Here is a 6,002-nt window from a genome sequence, read left to right as displayed (position 1 = left end):
ACAGACCTGAGTTCTGAGAACATAAGGAGCCTAGGGCTTGGGGCTATCTACCCCTAACAGGTGGTAGCAGCCCTCGGCTCCCTGCCCTGTCGTCTTTTAGTTAGGAATTTGTTCACTTCTTTCTTCAGCAGACATTGACTGCCGTACGTGACCTGCACAGGTATTGGCTGAGCTCGTGAGTTTGCGGAGCTGCTACTCAAACAGTGAGCACCATGGCCACTGGGCTGTGTGCTCAACATCCCTCCCTGACCCCTTCATTCCCAACAGAACCGCCGAGATACCTCCAGGCCGCCAGGCCCTTCCCACCGCTTGAGCAGAGGAGGCTCCTAGCCCATCTCTGGGCAGTGAATCGTGATTTCCAGGGCCAAAAATAATGGTCCTGAATTCCCTGTGAGTGAGTGATTGACTTACAATGTATGCATGTGACACAGGTCTAGCCAGCAGGTGTGAAGAAAAGCCTCCTGGGGACTTCTGGGAAAGGCTGCCTCACTTCTATAAAGAAACCCTGTGTGGCAGCTACATAGATACTTTTTGACATGACCTTCCAGCATCCCCTAGGATTCACACTGTTTCTTGTACAGCCTCTTCCCGTGTTGTAACTGGGTTGGGCTGAGTAGCCAATAGAATAGAGCAGAGAGAATAGTTGCTCTCCGTCACTCAGGCTAGAGGAAGGCTCTTTATAAGAGACCTGTGTAGCCAGAAACGGAAGCCCCTGTCAGTTCATGTCAGTTGTGAGCATGAACTTGGAAAGGGATGCTTCAGCTCCAGCCCAGTTTTCAGATGACTTTAGGCCTAGCCAACAACATGGCCATCACCTTCTGGGACTCCTAGAGCTAGAAACAGCCAGGTTTCTACCACTCGCCTTCATCAGTGAGCCAGTGGTTTGAAGGGCTAAGTTCTGTGATTATTTGCCATGCTGCCAGTAGCAACATGAGAGGAGAAGCTCCGCTTATATGATGTGACGTCTCGCTGTGGTGCTGGGAATTAGTGCATGCTCAGGAACCAGCCTAAAAACAGCCCACATCTGGGGTGACAGGGTTGAGAAGCTAAGTCCTTGAGTACTAGAGTTGTTTTTTTCAGTATTTGAGATTGGGTCTGGGGCCTCATGGATGCATATTACCGCTGAGCTACAGCCCCAGAAACCTAAGCCCTTGGGGACACTAGTGAATTAACCGACCATAAACTAAACCATAAATTAACCGGCCTATCTCAGGCTGCTGAAGTGCCTCAGTGGGTAAAGGTACTTGCCATGCAAACTGGCTCTACAAAGTTGTCCTCTGACCCCCACATGGCCCACACATACATCATGCACACTCGCACACAATAATAAGTTCAAAGCCAAAACACATTTTTAAGCCATCTTATCTCCAAACTACTTCCCTTATTGTTTAAGCCAAGCAAACTGAATTTTCTCTGTGATTCAAAGCTTCTAACTCGTCTGGGGACACGTAAAATAAACAAATACATGAATTCGTTTCCCTTTTGAGAAACAAAAAAGGAAATGAGTTCTGAGCATGTTGGCACTTAGGAAGCTGGGAAAGGAGCCTTAAAAGCTCAAAGCTGGCGTGGCCTGCCTAGGGACAGTTTCAAGTACAAGCAAGCGTGTGGGATGCTCCATGGGAGCCTGTAGGGGCTGCCTTGGTGGATCTTGACAACAGTATTCCAGAGGATGACTACAAGGCACTGGGGAGGCAGACAGGATGCTAGGTGCAAGTCACAGTCATGGCATGGCTGGGGAGGCCAAGAAGGGGGGTGAGCCGTTCCGGGCCACGATGGAAGTTCCTTTGCATACCCTTCCCAGCCACCGAGCTGAGGCAGAGGCATCAACATCTCCCTGAAAGGCAGTGTCCCCTGAGGACTCTTGACAGTTTACTCATTTTGTTCGGTCAATTAATTGTCTGTGGAGCACCTGCTAAGTGCCAGAGGGATACAGTGGTAAGCAGAAGCCAGGCCCAGAAAGCTCCTGAGCTTCCTGAAAGGGAAGGTGGACAGTAATCACACAACCACACAAACAAATGTGAAAGCAAAGCATGTGGTCAGTGATGTGAAAGAGCTGAGCAGCAAGGCAGGTCCCAGGAGTGTGAGCAGGGGAGTGGGCCAGGCTGGGGGCCTGCTGAGTGTCGTCTGGGCAAGGTCAGGGAGGTGGAAAGGAGAAAAATGCACTTTCTAGGCAAGGCAAGGAGAAGGGCTGTGTGGGAAACCGCTGTGTGCCTGTATCTATCATAAGACAGGATAAATTTGACTCGGGTTTTCTCATGAAAGCAGTGCCCACTGCCCAGCAGAACAGGCACTCACTATTTGCTGAGTTAGACAAGAGCCGTAAGATGAGGCTTGCCATGAGGGGAGCCACACAGGCAAGGTCTTGGAAGACCATGCTTAGGAGCTCGGGGTTTATTCCCAGGACCCTGAGGACCCACTGAAGGCTATTAAGTAGGGATAGTGACAGACACTGGAGATCGTTAGAACACTCTTGACTTCTGAGGCAGAAACTCATCAATCAATAGGGACCAACCAAGAGGCAAGAAGGGGTTGTCAAGGTTCAGACAAAAAATGGCACAGGCCTAGCCAGGAGATGAAGAGAAAGCGGGTAATCAGTGCAGTCGGTGGTTGAAGGAACATGCTACTGGACTAAGTGGCCCATACGGCTTTAGTCCCAGGCAGAGGCAAGTGGACCTCTATGAGTTCAGCATCAGAAGTTCAAGCCAACTGCTGTTACCCAGGAAGACCTTGTCTCAAAAAAATAAAAACAGCTGGGCAGTGGTGCTGCATGCCGTTAATCCCAGCACTCGGGAGGCAGAGACAGGTGGATCTCTGTGAGTTCAAGGCCAGCCTGGGCTACAGAGTGAGTTCCAGGACAGCCAAGGCACAGAGAAACTGTCTTGAAAAACAACAAAAGTTACACTGAGTGTTGTGGCGCAGGTGGTAAAGCCTTGCAAACATGAGACGCCAAGTTTGGACCCCCCGCACTTTACCGACCGGTCACCGCATCTGACCTGGAGATCATTCTTAAGTGGGCAAAACTTGATGTAGCCCTTACCTTAATAGAGGTCTATTAATAACTAAACCATGTTCTGAACAAATAGGTCATTACAGCCCCGACACTCTGTGAGCAGCTAAGTGTGTAGTAGCATTAGGAAAATGAGTGAGGGATCTGACCTAGTCGTGGAGATGAATCAGGGCGTCCCTGAGAAAGGAGTGCTGGAGCCGGGATCCGGAAGAGTTCCTAGGGCAAAGTGTGGGGTTCCAGGTAGAGAAAACCATGCAAAGGCCCTGTGGTGAGCTTGGCCAGTGTAGATGAACTGTGAAGGGAATAAGGTCTCACAGACATAGGAAGGGCCAGCCCATTCAGAAGCCTGCCACGCAGGAGGAGTCCGATTATTGCAAGCACAGTGGAAGCTCTGTGTGGTGTTTCCTACCCACAATCCCACAATCCCAGCCCTGGGGAGGCAGGCAGAAGAATCACGAACTTGAGGCCAGCCTTGGCTACTTGGACAGGGCCTCAAAGAACCAAAAAAAGTAATAAACAAAACCCCTGGGGGTTAGGCAAGGCATGGTGGCTCATTGGTGAGGCACTTTCTATGTAAGTTTGATGAGTTGGATCCCCGGAACCCACCTAAAGGAAAGAACAGACTCCACAGAGCCTGACCTCCTCCTGTGTGTGCCTGCAACACAAACAAATAACAATAACTTATATTTTAATAAAAGGAAACACCGGGAAGCTGCCGGACAGGCTCAGCCGGTAGGGGCAAAAACCAGGTTATCAAGACTGTCACCTGGAAAAGGTGCTGGAGAAAGAGTGAAGGTGGAGCTTCCGGCAGTAACAGGCATCCTAAAGAAGAGATGCTGGGCGCTTGGCCCGTTGTTGATGGAAACCAAGAAATGGACAGCGGAGGTGGAAAGGCTCAGTGGACCATTGGACTCGAAAAGGAAACAGAGGGAAATGAAAAAGAAACAGGGTGATCAATGGCGATTCCAAACTTTCCAGGTCCAACCCCACAGACACTGGCATTCACGAAGAAGGAACTGTGGAAGAAGGTTCAGGGACAATACACAGTGAATAGAAAACCACTCATGGTACAACGTCTGTGCTCGGGAGATGGGTCTGACCCACAGCCAGGGAGAGGGAAGAGCGCTGCGGTACATCTTGGAGGCAGCAGCCTCAGGAGCCTGAGGGTGGCTCCCCTGGCACAGCGGGCCTTTTCCGGGAAGTCCTGGGGCAAGAGCTGCTTGGAATGAACTAGCTGGGCCTGAAAGGAGGCTAACTCGCGGTCTGATTTCCTGGTTTCCTTGCCAGAAAACTTAGGAACGTCCGGTCAATTCCAGGCTCTGAGCTTCTCCCGGGAGATAGATGGTGCAGGCAGGGGCCTCCTTCAGAGAACCCTGCTTTTCCCTAGCGCCGCACTTTTCCCCCAGAAGGGACGGGCAAGGCAGAACAGGGAGGCCACAAAACGCTCTCGGCTCCTCCTCCAGCCGCCAGCGTTCTGAACCCTGGCTCTCTTACAACACCTCCCCCAGCCCCTGCACACTCTGTACCAAGGCTCCCCGGGCTCGCTAGATGTGCCCTCCCACCCAGTCCCCTGAGCCATTCTCAAAAGAACATTCATTCACTGTAACCCCTTGGCGGGGTACCCCGGCCTCCCTACGAACGGGCATCTGGCTCCCCCTGGTGGTCAAATGAGCATGTACAGATGGAAGAATTTGATCCTGGTAGACACTGGGGCCACCCAGCCTTTTGCCAGGATATTTCAGACTAGCGCCCTGATGTTGTCAGCTTCTGTTTCCTCACCTGCAGATTGGGGCTTGTGACAGAGTGCAGCCATCCTTGAACTAACATGCAGAAATCTTGACAGTCAGTCTGCGCATGGTGGTACAGGCCTACAACCTCAGAACTTGGGAAGGAAAGGTGGGTTGGAGGGGGTGAGGATCAAGGGTGTAGGATGAGCTTCTGCTCTGCTCGTCCAGTGAGTTCAAGGTCAGCCTGGACTACACATGTCCTTGTTAGTTGTGAAGCCTCTCCCCACCTTTAGGAATCATGACATCCTCAATCCCTCTGTCCACTACCCTCCCTTTTCCCAGATACTCCACTGTTGGGCTAGAAATGTCCTGATTGGCTAGAGCATTGAGCATTAATCTGCCTTCAGTAGCATCAGGTTCCTGACTTCATTTGCTGTCTAGAAATGGAAAGAAACACATAATTATGCTAGGACGTGACAGATCAGTGACAGAACTAGGCAAGAAGTATTCTAGGGTCTAAAAGAAAAACAGTCATCCAGATTCAAGAGAGGAGACTGTCCCAGGAGGCCTCCTATTGGAGCCAGAGAAGGTCATTTGAACCAAGGGCTGAGGGCTCAAATGCTTCCCGGGGGGGAACTCCAGCCATTCAGTTTTGGTCCAGTTTCCAGGACATATTAGATCCCAAATTGCTAGGAGGTACCTCCCAAGGATAATGGGCAAAGTCAGCCCTGGGCATGAGTAATAAAAGTATGTCATTTGTGAGAGTTTGAGAACACATATAAGGGGGCTGGAGAGATGGCTCAGTGGTTAAGAGCACTAGCTGCTCTTCTTAGAGGTCCCTGGTTCAATTCCCAGCAGCCACATGGCAGCTCACACCTGTCTGTAACTTCAGTTCCAGGGCTTCTGACACCCGCACACAGACATACATACAGGAAAAATAGCAATGATCATAAAATTAAATTATATATATACACATATATATGTATAGACATGTAAGATGTGTGTATGTGTGTGTGTATCTTGTTGCTGCTTGTAACTCCAGCTCCATAAGATGCCTCCGACCTCCTCAGGCACATGCACAGGCACATATCCTGACACACACACACAAAAAAAATAATAAATATTTTGTAGAAAAGAACATATATAAAATCAAATGTTTCTTTCCCTTTTTGATGATCACCTTGATGTAGCATCTTAAGCAGTGTCGGGTTTTTGTTTTTGTTTGTTTGTTGTTTTGAGACAGGCTTTTTCTGGGTAGCCCTGGCTGT

This window comes from Psammomys obesus, unplaced genomic scaffold (genome assembly GCF_907164565.1).
Source record: "Psammomys obesus unplaced genomic scaffold, mPsaObe1.curated_primary_1811, whole genome shotgun sequence".
Lineage (NCBI taxonomy): Eukaryota > Metazoa > Chordata > Mammalia > Rodentia > Muridae > Psammomys > Psammomys obesus.
The sequence above is the reverse complement of the archived record's forward strand: the minus strand, read 5'-3'. Positions refer to the sequence as shown.